Source organism: Mesocricetus auratus, unplaced genomic scaffold (genome assembly GCF_017639785.1).
Source record: "Mesocricetus auratus isolate SY011 unplaced genomic scaffold, BCM_Maur_2.0 Super-Scaffold_100003, whole genome shotgun sequence".
NCBI lineage: Eukaryota > Metazoa > Chordata > Mammalia > Rodentia > Cricetidae > Mesocricetus > Mesocricetus auratus.
Genome location: NW_024429188.1, coordinates 74,457,839 through 74,472,735, shown reverse-complemented (window position 1 = coordinate 74,472,735; position 14,897 = coordinate 74,457,839). Strand labels below are relative to the sequence as shown.

The following is a 14,897-nucleotide window of genomic DNA, read 5'->3' as shown; positions in this document are numbered from 1 at the left end:
CAAGTGGAGTGCAACACTTAAACTACTTGCCTCATGGTTCCATGACTTTTAGAATCATGCTTTGCTTATCTTAAAGAGCTGTTCTGAGACCCCAAAGAAATATTCAACATGCAAATGCCATAAAAGTTGTGAAGTGCTATACAATCAGTAGCATTTTAAATTATGTGCCTCCAAATAAAACCAACAACTTGTACATGTCCTTCCAAATAAAGCAAATGGACTCCTGAGCTTTGATTTTCAATTAGTCTCAAGACTTATGATTATATTCCTTTGCAATTTTCAGAAGCAAAAAGAATCAAAGGTTCAGATTAGAATGTTTATTAAGAAGATACCAAGCCATTTAGAAATGCTGGGTATATTTCGTGTCTTACCCATTTTTTCACTGCTGTGTGGATCTCCTAAATAGTTTTTGTTGTTGTTGTTTCATGAACACTAAAAAAATGATAGGAGGGTTGAAACTGAACAGAATTCAATTAAGTTTCAATCTATATTCTGTAAGGGATGTTGCTTCTATGTATATGCATAATTTCCTATATTCTATTAATCTCTTTACACAGTTTGCAGATAAGCCACTACTTAATAGTTTTGGACATGTGATTTATACTTATACATAAAATCTTCATGTTGTGCATGTATGTATGTATGCATGCATGCATGTATGTATGCATGTAGCTAGGGACTGTATCTGCACACATTATGTAGAGACAATAATTTTACTTGAATAACAGCCCTTTCTAGTTTCCCAAGAGAATCACTGTAAGGAAATTTACCATCAATCAAGAGTCAGTAAATTCTGTGCAGTATACTCACATCACAGACACAACAAAGAGATGCTTCTTTCCTAAAAGTTCATACATTCTGAAAGACAGTGCCAGTTCTCATGACACTGAGACCTGCATTCCAGCACAAAGAGGTCATGGTCAGAGAATACCTGCCTGTAATACACAGGAATTTTAAAGCATATGCTTGTTTTTATTCACTCTAAGTTACAATATACTCTGCCTAAATAATTCTGTATTGAGTGCATTATATTGTGAAATATCTCTTCAATGCAAGCAATCTCTGCTGCTATTTTCACAGATACAAAATCTAGTAAGACCAAGTGCAACCACATCAATTCCTGTGTTTTGATAATGAACAGAAGTCATTGGATTTAATTAAAGCAAACTCCACAAATGTTGACATGCTATTAACTAACCAATTCTTTAGGAGAACTGCCTCTTAATTTGCACTGGAGTTGGAACATAGAGAGTTTTTTCATGAATGCATTAAAAAGACTGATAAAACTAGCAACAGTTTAGGTTTCCATTGATAATTTGGTGCTAAGTATTGAACCCAGGGACTTGTGCATGCTAGACAAGTACTCTATGACTAAGCCACATCCTTACCCATGCTACCACTTATATTAAAAATAAGTATTTTCTTCCAATTATACTATCTTTATATATATGTATATATATGTCTTGTATATTTTAATACTATATTTTCTTCCAATTATAAGGTATCATATACTTTGGAGATCATAAGTTCATCTATTGACAGATTACAATTCAGTAAATTTTAGAGCATTCAGAATTTGTAGACATCACATTTTATGATATTTTGTCAATTCCAAATGAACACAATATTAATAGTCAATTGTACCTTATTTGCTAAACTTCATGAATCAAACCTAGCCATAGGCAACTAATTTTACACCCCTATTGATTTGACTGTTCTGAACATTGCACATGAAGACAATAGTTTAATGAATTCTTTTATATCTAGTTCCCTTCACTTAGTCTAATGTTTTCTAATTTCATCTATGTTATAGCAGGATTTAATTCCTCTTATGCTGAGAATCATGAGTGTGTGTGTGTGTGTGTGTGTGCGTGTGTGTGTATGCACGTGCACACACACTTATATAATAATTTGCCTATCTACTCGAAAATTGGCATATATTTTAGGTTATTTTACTATTTGTGGTTATGTATAATCAATTTCTTTTTAAATTTTAAAACTGTTATTATTATTATTTTATGTATATAAATGTTTAGCCTACACCTATGTTTGTGCAACATTTGCATACCTGATATTTTGGAGACCAGAGGAAAGCAACAGATACCCTGGGACTGGAGTAACAGATAATTGTGAACCATCATATGGGTACTGGGAACTGAAGCTGAGTCCTTTGCAAGACCAAGAAGTGCTCTTAACAGCGAAGCAAACTCTCTACTTATAATCAGTTTCTCTATCAAATGCTAGTTAACATGAACATCACTATGCACTGATGCAGATATTTAAAATACCACTATTTACATTTCTATTGCACATGTTCCTTTACATGTATTTGTGTGGATATGGGTAGGTATGCATGCGCCACAGTGCCTGTGTGGAGGTGAGGACAACTCGTAGAAGTATGTTTTCTCCTTCTACCTTTGGGTCTTGAGGATCAAACTAAGGTCATCAGACTTGACAGCAAGCACGTTTATCCACTGAGCCATCTCACTAGTCCAAACTAGTAGCATTATTCTCTATTAGATAACAATTCCCTAGTTTCTTTCTGAGACATGGAAATCAATAAAATATATATGGAGAAACTAGTATGCAATGGGCAGAAAATGGAGAGTTAATAAGTATTTTCTGACTCCAGGATTACTGAATGAAAGAAATCATTCCTTTTACCCAACTTCTTCTTTTAAGCACATCCCTACCAAAGTTACCTGGATGGCATGTAATTGAATATTAGAACTGGAAAAGCCTATAGAGTTGAAAGTTTCTCAAAAATGTGTTTCAAGAACCACTTGTATCATAACTACCAGGGGAGCTTGTTAAAAGTGCCTATTTCTGTCCTCCCCCTCCCAGATAATCGGATTCAATAAATCAGACTTGGAGGCCACAGGAAGCTGCCTCTGTAATAAGCACCCCAGATAATTCAGATGCATACTAAACTGAAAATCATTGATCTCCGTCCAGTCTTCCCACTCTATAGACAAGGAACTTTGAGTCCATTTGGCAACGTGTCACGCTAAAGGTTACAGAGCCTGGTGTAGGGACAATGACAGGGAATTGAGGTTAGGAATCCCAATACAGCACTTTCAGTTACCTTATTGCATCTTCCTATCCCTGCAAATAGGAGCCTCATGGACATCTTCACAAGCATTGGTGACTAACACACCAGACATGCTCAGTAAAACAGTATTTCTTTAAGCTCAGTCCTTTGTGAACAAAACGACTAAAGGGTCTCCTTTAAGGCAGTATTTGCTAAAAGTATAAAGTAACAAATACAATACCCAGGAAAAGAGCACTAGACCCAGGAGGGAGATCTTTATGGTTCCTGACCCAAATGTTGAAAAAGCTCCTAAGTAGAAAACAATATTCAACCATGGGCTTTGGTGACTAAAGTAGCCCTGTAGTGACATTTCCTGCCCAAGGTCCTGGAACAACTCTGCACACCCACTGTGATCTATTTAAAGGAGCAGGTCTTTTTTCTTTTAGAATACACTTTCTGCCAAGTTTTCTATTAGAAGGAAATTATAAATTACATGAACTACCATGACTAAAAAGCAATAGGAAATTTTTTAATGAAAGTTGCTATGCCAATCAGAAAGACTCAGTACGAACCCATTACCATATGTTAGAAAAAATGATAGAGTAACCATTTACTTTTTTCTTTTATTTTTTTTAATTTTTCAAACTATAAAATGGTATTTTATTATAATTAAACAAAACAAGTGAAGACAACAATCACCTCTTTACCCCTTCCCATCTTCTTCCCATAATGCATCAATTTAGAAACAATCCAAGTCTCCCATTTATAAAGTTATTTTTGTCTTCATTGGCTGTGATAAACTTGTTCCTATTATTCTTCATAAATTTTCTTATTTTACTTGTAGGTAGTCAATTATTCAACTTTACCTAGATAGACTAATGCTCTAATGAGAATCCCTTGTTTGTCTAAACTCTGGCCCCTCCACAGCTACAAATTATTAGATGTTCTGCTCATATGCACTTAGGTCACTACTAGCTTGCCTCACTATCTAGTCTTAAGTTGGCATCACATAGACCCTAACTACCCTATGATTTCTTCCAACCTCAGTGTTTCCTCCTTCTGTGTAGTTTTAATTCCTGGCTCATTGCTTCTCACAACTTATACTATCTTCAGCTCTTTGTTCCATTGCATGAATCCTCTGACCAAATGGATCAGCACATCTGTCCACTGCTTCCATTATCACACTGAGCATAGCCTGAAGAAACCATACATATAAATGGATGACTTCCATCTTCATTTGAGCACTCAATGTTACCCATTCTTCTGTTTTTACTAATGGCCTCTTTCCTCCAAATTCCAAAGCTCTACTTCAATAATTAAAATTTCCTTACCAACTCCCTCTCAATTTACTCTCAACAAATGACAGTGCCTGGTACTTAACAGAGAGAACAGAAATCCAACAAAAGCTCTTTTCACCCCTCCACTAAATCTACAGCAAATTTACATGAGCTACATTCTCTTCCTACCCCCATCATTTAAATTGGAGAGAAATGCTTCTAATGTCTAATTTTAACATATCCATGAAGAAAATTAAGGATATGAAATTCCTAAATATAAGATACCGTAGAATTATTTACCTTGAACAAAGCACTATGAAAATTGGGTGAATAAGTGAGAAGGCATGTGGGAGTGGAAATAAAGACAGAATGAATGTTCCAGAAAGTCAAATCTAACCATGAAGTAAAATGTAAGACTATATTTTTGAATTAGAAATATGTGGTCAATGTTTGGAATAGCTACCATGGAAACAGATGGTCTAGAAGAATGAATGGGTTCATGTAAAATCAACTTAGCAACATTGTGGGACCCAGATGCAGTCATAAACCAGGCACTGGATTAAGAACAGGTAGGTTCTAGCATAGATATTTTCACTGGAAGATTCAACTGTACAAATACTGGAGCAGAGAAAGTGGTTATAGGCTTGATCCAAGAATAGGGAATTATCTGTAGGTTTACTGACCAGATAATGAATCTAGAGCATGATGAGCGTATCACCAAGAGTAGCACACTATGAAGTTTGGGCTATATATTAAAGGAAGCAATATTAAAAAGAGGTAATAACCCTCAGCTCTGAAATTATTGTACATTTTGCCTTTCAAAATACAACTTTCAAATGTATTATGCCATTACCCCCTTATTTACAAAATGCATTACCTTTATGGGAACAGAATTCAATTACCACCTGCAAATAATAACTGGACTTTTTATTAACATGTGCCATAGTACTAATATTTTAGGATACATTTAAGAAAAGAAAAAATAAAAGAATTGTGTCTGATTTAATTTAAACCTGTAATTGAATTTTGATAGCATGCATGCTATGATAAAGAAGTCACACATTCAAATTATAGAAAATTTGAAAATCTGTTAACACTCTTTACATATATGTGTATATATAGTTATGAGCCATATTTAAAGCCATGGTTTCCAAAACTAGTCTGTCTTGGTTTCACCACAGGCAGCCATTTCAACAGTTCTTTGATTTAGGAATTATTTTTCTTCTCAGATTATAATATGATTATATCATTGTTCAAAACTCTCCAATATACCCCTCTTTGATTTTTTTCAAACTTATGGCCTCTTTTTTAATCAGTTACTTTTATATGACATCATGAATTGCACCAAACTTTGTGTTTAAATTTTATGTTCTGAAGAATAGCAGTGAAATTACTACCAGGCTGGGGGTATATGGCTCAGAGATAGAGTGCTTTCTCACTATGCTCAAGGCCCTGTAACCAAGTACAAGGTTAGACCTTTGTACTTCAAGAAGTATACTCCTTATTTTCCTTTCACTACAGTAAACTATGAGAATGAAAAGAATTAATATATGCAATCAGAACCATTCATTAAAAGGTATGTTAAAATAACTGAGAAGTGAACCTAAATGGAATTTTCCACTTCCAAGAAAATTTAAACATCATCATGTTACAAAAATATTTGAGCACAATATAGAATTTTTTAAAATGTCTACAATATAGTTTGTACAAGTTATACTTGAGAGAAATTGTAGACTTACATCTGTCATATATATTTGTTTCAGTTTATCTTTATTTCTTGTATGTTTCAGACATGTATTTTCAGTGTTTATGTAAAATTAACTAAAAAGACTAATTTTTAGCTTTATTTTTATTAGAAAAAAATTATTCTTCCAAGTTACTTTATTTAGTTCTATTTTTCTGTTTTTATTTTTCAATTAACCCTTAAATTCGTCTGAAGTTGGCATCTAATTTCGACTAACTTATCTTTCAATATATATATATATATATATATAACATTCACTGCCACACGGATTGGACATCTGAGAATTTTATACTGAGATACACAATTACTACTAGAAACAGAACCTGTTATTTACACATTTTAAGGGTCCTCAAGGCCCCTGCATTACCACCACAGGCCACATAGAGGTCCAGGGCTAAGGCCACAACCTGAGGACTTGGTGGTGTACAGTGACCATATGGCTGCTGGAACCATTCCCACACGAGTGGCCATTCCTTCAACCCATAGTCAGGATGTCATCTGGGCCCAAGCTGCTGCCAATGGCCATGTCTGGGTCTGTGGTCCAGCTACAACTCAGGTCTGTATGGGTGTCTGTGGTCACTTCAGGAGGTCGTAGGAACCATGCACGATGAAATCAGAGGGTCATGCTGAGTTGGCCACACCCTTCACTGGCCCTGGGAAAGCTGGCTTTGTCTCTCATTAGACACTAAGACAGCTGGTCCCTGGATGCTGGAAAGATAGCCCCCACACCCCTCACCACAGGCCAGGGTGAACCAACCCCTGAGGGCATGCATGTAGGCAAGCTGACTCCACTACCACACCCTTGGAAGGATGAATGAAGAGACTTGGAGAAGCAGGAAAGAGGGAGAAGCAAAGAGATTTTTCTGTTGTGGTAGGTTTTATCATTTGTCCAGTGTAATTTATATGTAATAGCATGGGTTCCTTGTAATTTTTTTACACCTTCATCTGAAATTTATAGTGTTTGAAGTGACATAAATATTCAATTTTCTGAAAAAAGAATCAAAATGATTCCTATAATATTACAGACTCACTTGTCTTCCAAGAAGGACACTGTGAACTTTGAACAGTTGCATAAGCTGGAGAATATATACACCTTTGTATACATGTTCTAGAAGAAATAAATCCCATGTAACTCCATATGCTGATTTCAGTGTGCTGCAGCAACACGTTCAATAACATAATCACTAGCTGCATATGAAACTGAGCACTCAAAATGTGGCTAATGGACTGGTGATGGGAAATTTATTTTACTTAAATACAATCAACTTAAATTCACACATTTATTGGACAGAGCCCTTCTAGAGCATAGGAATTTTTAAAAAGCTGTACCATAATATTTCATGTAACTATTGACCAACAACAGACTTAGCAATTTCCCATTTAATTTGAAGCTATCTTGTAGATACAGACCTTCAGTCAAATGTTAAAAGTTAACTGGTTCCATGTTCTTAAAGCCGACCCCACTATAAAAATATGCAATGGATGTTCTTTGTATAATTGGAACTATACAAATAAAACAGGTAGTGCAGTCTTAATAATGTTCAAAATTCACTGGAAGAGATAAGTGATACACAAATAACAGTAATTGTTGTATAAAGGCCAATATCATAGAATAGAAAATAACAAACTGCAGGGGACATTCCAAGAAGAGAATTTTTTTTACTATGGGGCATATGAAAGAAACAACAGAGGGCTGCATGAAAAAAGTGATAATTAAGCTGCCTCAAGAATATGGTTCATGTTTAACAGGAAAAATAAATCAGAGAGGAAAAAGGATAGTGAAAGAATGACATAAAGAAATCACAGAGGATGAGTAGCAGAGGTCATGTGGGTTGATAAATTGTCTGGTCTAGATCGTCATATGTTTAGGAAAACAGAAATAATGCTTATGAAGCAGAGTGAGACTGAATTCAAAAGGCTTTACATATCCAGCCAAAGAATTCAAACATAGCGTCATAGCTAATAAAGAGATAATAACATTTTATCAGATCACTGTCACCTGAGATTATGACCCCAGAACAATAATAGATATGTGGTAAAAATTATATAATTTTATGTCTTAGAAATGTTACCCATGTCAAAAGATTATTATAAGCATTAAGCAAGGTACAGAAAGGAGGAAAGTCATTAATAGAGCATAAACCATGTACAACATAAATGTTAAAAATCCATTAAAAAGTATAATGATGTAGATGCTTTCTACATTGACACACATCCAAGTAAGTCATCATAACAAAGAAACAAACTTGAGAACAGTGTTTACTACAAAAGGAAGACAATATTACTGTCACAGTAATTATAAAAATATAACTGATTGATTCTAAAATAAAAATATATAGTAACTGGAAGATAGCTCAGTGATTAATAATACTGGCTGCTCTTGTGAAGTTCTTGCATTCCAAGCATCCATGTGATGGTTCACTATAGCCTAACACTACAGTTTCAGGATATCCAATGCTCTTTTTCTAAACCCCTCTAGCACTGCATGTATGTTTTGCACAAATATACATGCAGGAAAAATACCCATATATATAAAGTGATAAAATCTTAAAAAATGTAATAAAACAAAACATACAATTTCTGAATATGAACTGAAAAGAGGGAATATATTGTATAGATCACCAGATATGGGAAAGATAACACAATTTTTCTAAATTGCTAAGAAATGTCACCTAGCACAATGCTTCAAATCTGAAACTTGAGCCCCCAATAAATGATTGGTCATGCTAGAACATAGGTACAATGGTAGATAAATTTATATGGGTAAAGGGGCATCTATATATTGTACCTTCCACCTTGAATTGTTAGAAATTATTCAAACTTGATAACAATCTGTACTGCTTAGAATCATTCATTACTCAATACATTTACATAGTTAAAATATTTTAAGTATAAAATAATTGTGCAGTTACTAAAACTGAGAAGGCTCAAGTTTCTAGCCTTATTTTTACTTATTCTAAAATATTTACATGGAGACTATATAAAATAGGAATGTATAAACTTTTATAATTATGTTACTAGCTTTAATTATTTCAATGATTGTGATAGTTTGAATCACAGGTAGCAGCACGATTATGAGGCTTTGCCGGAGTAGGTATGGCATTGTTGGAAGAAGTGTGTCAAATGAAGTCTCAAATGCTCAAGCTAGGTACAGTGGCTCTCTGTCTCTCTCTGTCTCTCTCTGTCTCTCTCTGTCTCTCTCTGTCTCTCTCTGTCTCTCTCTCTCTGTCTCTCTCTGTCTCTCTCTCTCTGTCTCTCTCTGTCTCTCTCTCTCTGTCTCTCTCTGTCTCTCTCTGTCTCTCTCTGTCTCTGTCTCTGTCTCTGTCTCTGTCTCTCTCTCTCTGCTGCCTTCAGATCTTGATGTAGGACTACTCCAGCAGCTATCTGCCTGCATGCCTCCATGCCATGATGATAATGGACTAAACCTCTGAACTGTAAGTCAGCACGAATTAAATGTTTTCCTTTATAAGGGTTGCCACAGTCATGGTGTCTCTTTATGGTAAAAGACATCCTAACTGAGACAATAACTTTGGTAAAAATTCAGTGAACAAATCAGAATATTAGTAAAAACATGTTTCGGAGACTAAACCAAAAACATCAAGTATAAACTATTATGAAAGGCCCTGTCAAGAATCTAGAGTGGTAGCAGTAATACTGAAAATCATAGAACACATTCAAGAGACAAAACGTAAAGTATTTAATTAAAGAAAGTATTACAGAAGCAGGAATGAATGAAGATACAGGAAGAGTCACAGATGAATAGGATCATAAGTCCTGAAAATAAGGAATAGCAGAACCATTAAAGGAAGTAGACAAAAGCAAAGATTTACTTGAGAGTAAACATCAAATTACTGTTTGAATTCAGTTTGCCTTCCATATCCATGGATTGTACCTTGTACATATTCAGAAAATATCTGTAAATGAACAAGTATACATTTTATTATTGACTTTATTTCCTAAAATAATTTAGTATAATAACTATATATATTATATTAGATATAAATAACTTGGAGATGATTTAAAGTATATGGGAGAATATATATATATATATGTTATAGGTAAATATATGATTTTATATAAGGGCCATGAACATCTGTGGATTTTGGTATACTTGGTGTCTTAGAATGAATCTACTATATTTGTCAAGAAATGACTTTATATTTTATACGCTTATAGGATACCCAAATAATGAAACAAGTCACGTTAAATATGAAAATTAGGCAACAAGTCAGGGTACAGCAACTTGAAGATGGGAGAGTTAGGGGGAAATGCAAGGTGAGAGCCAGATTCATTGGAACAAAAAATGTATGTTTTAATAATGATTGATAAAAACTTGACTAGAAAAGTCCTGCTAGCACACACTTAAAGGTTAAGTGCAGATTTTTCTTACTTTCACATTTTATTGCTAAATGTCTCAAACTGTGAAGTATTTAATAATATTTCTACTTTATTACATTTCCTTTTCAGTAAGAAGTATATGACACTTTTTAAATGAAGAAGGCAGCGTGTGTATTTTCTGACTGACTCTCATATGATCTTTACTACCACGGTTACACAGGTAACCAGATATAAGGAACAGAATGCATTTTCCCCTTAGAATCCTCATGCTGCTACAACTGTCACAGAATGTATTCATATTACCACACCACATTTCTTTTAAGGAACAGATGTGAACACATAATTCCATTTTTACTGAAGTGTGTGATCATTTTAACCACATTTTGACTCATTTTTCATTCCCAGCTTTCCCCATATTTTTCCAAATAGCAAATGTTTTTCACTGAGTCACTTCCCTAAATTTTACACCCCAACATTTTAAATAAAGCAACATTTATTCCCTTAAGCAAGACTGGAATTGTCATTTTATAATTTACTATTTGCAGATGGCCAGGTCCTTCATGGCATGTCCTTTTAAAGTTAAGTAAAACATCACTTGGTTGTGTACCTGTGGATACATATTCTGGGTGAATAACTTGGCCTGTTTCCCAAGTAGCCAGAGGACCAGATGACACGTTAAAGCAATGAATGAATGTACAGGCTGTATTTCATGCTGTTGGGTAACAAGAAGCTTTCATTTCTTTGAGTAACTGTAGCTTAGGTTACTATTTGATAAACCAAGACACCTGCCAAAGCCAGTGTTCAGATGCCTCAATTCTCCCGAATCCCACCCTCAGGATTGTTTTAGTTTCTGTACACAACATCAGTACGAATCCTCAGAAACTGATAATTTCCAGTGCTCAAACTGAGGGCAGCTATTGTTTAAGCTGTTTAAGTTGTTTAAATTCCCATCCTAGTGCTCTAATACCTAACCTCAGTCTGAAGAGCAAAAGCACAGTCAGCCAGCCAGCCAAGGCTGAGAGTCACAAAGACAACTCTGGTTGTCATGTGCCTTCCCTTCCTGTCAGCTGGGGTTAGAATGGGTAAGCCAGGGTGAGCCTTTGATGCCACAGACTTTTGCCCAAATTTAAATGCTTTATATTCAAGTCATAGGCTTTCAGCCGGCTCATTTCAGGCTATTTAGCCCAGGGCAGTCCTGAAGATTGGAAAGTTTATAAGGTAAGCCAGCAGCTCAGAACTGTAGCCACTGTTTCAGGTCCAGCCACTGAGCGGTGTGACAGCAGTGTGACCAGATAGCAGAGTTGCTGGAGGAGCAGAGAAGATTTGGACAGGGTAATGTCAGCAATGCCTTCTGAAACCTGGACTTTGAGACACCTGGGAATTTCCAGCTCCCTAGGTCCCAAGTTAATTGCCTGGTTTCCATCAGGGGAAGAAGAACGTGTTTGGAGTCTATAGACAAGAAGGAAAGCAGAAAGCAAAGTGTCTGTGACCCTGTAGGCAGAGCCCATTAGCACAGTATTATCACTGTAAACGCTATAAGCCCTGAAATTGTCAGGGACAGCCTATGTCCACCACAACTGAGTGGGGATATAGGACTGTCTGTTGTTTAAATAGTCCCCAATCTCCCACGCTTATCCTGGACACTCAACTCCCTCCTTTCCAGGGACTGTGTAGCTGAGGTCTTTTCTTGATCTGTATAATGTCTAAGAAACTTGTAAATTTTTAAGAATACCTTTCCTCTCACTCCCTTCTTTGAGTCTGTCTTATTTGCAATGCATATTTTCCCTAGCCAGCAAACAAGTAGTATTACTCCTTGAAAGTCTACACAATCTATGGTTAAATGTGTTTGTGAGGGGCAGTTGCTGCATCCTAGTCACCAGCATCATAGTCTTAAATAGACCCCCTTCCCAATGCTACTGCCCCTTTTGTAAGTCCCAGGGTAGCTTTCAGTCCAGATGCACTTTTCCTGTGCTTTATAGCAATGACAATTCCTGCGGGGAAGAATGAGTCTTAAACACTTGTTTACTAATGTCTACTCCTAAGTCCCTAGGTTGTACCTAGCTGGGAGTAACTGCAGGGAGTAGAAGAAATCACTGGAGCAGAGAACATCTCCTAGACTTTTCAGATCTCTCTGCCAAAGCGTTTCCTTTCTTTCTTTCTTTCTTCCTTTCTTTCTTTCTTTCTTTCTTTCGTGACAGTAACATCAAGCTGTTTGTTTCACTTCAGAGGTTCAAATCAAGATGAGCCCCTTGGAGGTTATTCTGTCTAAAATCGCTTTCTGATATCCCCTCACTAGGAATCTGATGGGTGACTTGATAAGGGATCATCCTCACAGCGAGAAAAGGTTCCTGCAACCTGGAAAATCCCTGCTCAATGGGGAAGGAACAATTTTTTTCAGGATGAAAATAGAAACCTCAAGGTGTACATGACCACCCCGTTAAGTTGTACGGCAGAAGACAGAGGGTTCTGGGTCACCAGGAGTCTAGTGCTCCACGGACATTCCCAGACGCAGGAGCCCAGCAAGCACCTGAACCCCAACCTCTGTGGGTTGTTTTCCTGGCCATAGACAAAAAAAATTAAAAGTCGAAAGCACCCAGCGGGAAATTGCCTTTCAAGCTGCAAAGCCGCGGCTCACCCACAGACCACAGAGGTCTTTCGTGGGGGGGAAAACACGAAGCTCAGGCTCTCACCTACCTCATCAAGCAGGTTCCTACAGGCAATGAGCCGCTGGCCCTCAACTTTCAACGAGGACTTAAAGAGAAAAAAGAACGTGGTGAGTTTCCAACTGGGAAAACTCGCAGGACAGCTAGAGGTTCTATGGCCTTAGCCTCCCAGATGCCCCTGAAAGCGTCTATCCGCAAGAGTCAACTCTCTGTCCCGTGCCTGCGAGTTGAGTCTGCCTTACCTGAGTCTTGCAAAACAACCAGCAAGGTCCAGCAGGTCTCAGGCATGTAGATCCATGTTCAGGGAGAGATGGAGAGCAGAGTTCAGAAGAGCAGAGGCTTCCACGGTCCTCGGTAAAGCTGCCCAATGATGAGCAGAATGAAGGAGGCTTTTGAAAGACAGTGTCTCCTTAGCCGCGGGCACAGTCTCCCACCAGGTTCCCTCCACTCCCAGTCCTTAGCCAAGGAGGATGCCAGGGAAGTTCGGAAGATTCCTGGAGCTCGGTAACGCTTCCGTGGACTTTAGGAGGAACCCGAGAGGGGACGGGTTACAGGAGGGCTCCTAAATCATTACACCCTTTAGTTAGAAAGAGGTATCACCTCTCAGCTCAGTAACTGGATTCTTGAAGGTGCCCGCCTCCAAGATTCTTCGGAATGACTTTGCTTTGGTGCAACCTCCTTCTAGCCGCACCTCGTCCAAGCCAAACGGTGCGTGCCACACTGGGACGCTGGGACACGGGGTGCCTCAGCGGGCGGCGCGACCACCGTGCGCAGGGCAAGCGAGCTCCAGAAGGCAGCAGAGCCACAGACTCGGGCGGGCGGCAGTGCAGACAGCCTGCATGAACCCCGCTCGCCCGCCTCCCTTCCGCGCCTCTCCAGCGCTTCTCGGAGTCCTCAGATCTGTGCGCAGAAGCCACTCGCCCCAGCCCTCAAGAAGAGGAGTGCGGGGAGTAAGCCCCGCGTTCCCCTCACATCCTGTCACCGTTGATAACGCCTCGGAAATATGCCTGGAGTAGGGAAGTGGGAGGGTAATGGAAGTAACCAGAGCCTGGGGCTTTGTTGCTAACAGTTTGATGCCTCCTGGCTGACTGACTGCAATCGGGAGGTGCGAATTAGAGAAGGGCCACTCTGGCGCGTCACAGCAAAGGGACGCTTCTGTTCCTCCTCCTCTTTCACACCCCCTTTGGATTTGGGAGCGCCAGGAGGGGAGACCTAATGGAGAAGAGTGGGGGAGAGAAGCTGCTAATCCCAAAACCCCCATCCCCTGGTTTAAAAACTCTCTTACCTTTCCCGGGAGAAGGGAAGCGTGTCGCTGCAGCGCCGTCTAGCGTCCTTCCCAGACTAGGCCTCCATAAAGGGTTGAGGGCAGCTTTCAGCTCCGTGCAGGTGTGGAAAGTCAGGAAAGCAAAGTTTTTTCAGCTTTTCTGGCCCTCAGTTCCAGCCACTGAACAAAATATCTAGTCCACCCGGCTATGCACCTGCTTGGCTCCATGCAGGTCGTAATGTTTTTAAAGACGAAGGTCACCAGATTACCTAATTTCAGTTATAATTAAGTTCCCCAGTACCTAAAAGAAGTCTTTTCCAGTCCCACCTGTGTTAAAGATCTTGAACTCCCAGAGTTCTCCAGTCCTCCAAGCCTTAGGTGACAGCCAGACCCTGAACTGCGATCCCTCTTCCTTAAACCTGAGGCTCATCAGCCATGCTTCTGAACACCTGCTTTCCGATGTCAGGCAGTCCCCAAACCACTCTAAAGCGCTAAAGCAGAGAGAGAGACTATTATCCAAGAACCTGCAGGATCCAAACCGCAGCAGCGCAGAGTGCAGTTTCGACTAGGAAGTATCTTC

At 38.4% G+C, this 14,897-nt stretch overlaps 1 protein-coding gene across 1 annotated transcript in view; it reads right to left on the bottom strand.

The window, feature by feature from the left end:
- The window catches only part of Il1rapl2 (interleukin 1 receptor accessory protein like 2), a 1,115,671-nt gene extending 1,101,477 nt beyond the window's left edge, over positions 1-14,194 (bottom strand). Inside the window, exon 1 of the mRNA XM_013118167.3 lies at positions 13,296-14,194. The gene's annotated coding sequence lies outside the window, so the exon portion shown is untranslated. The remainder of the gene's footprint in view (positions 1-13,295) is intronic.
- Between the last annotated feature and the right edge of the window lie 703 nt (positions 14,195-14,897).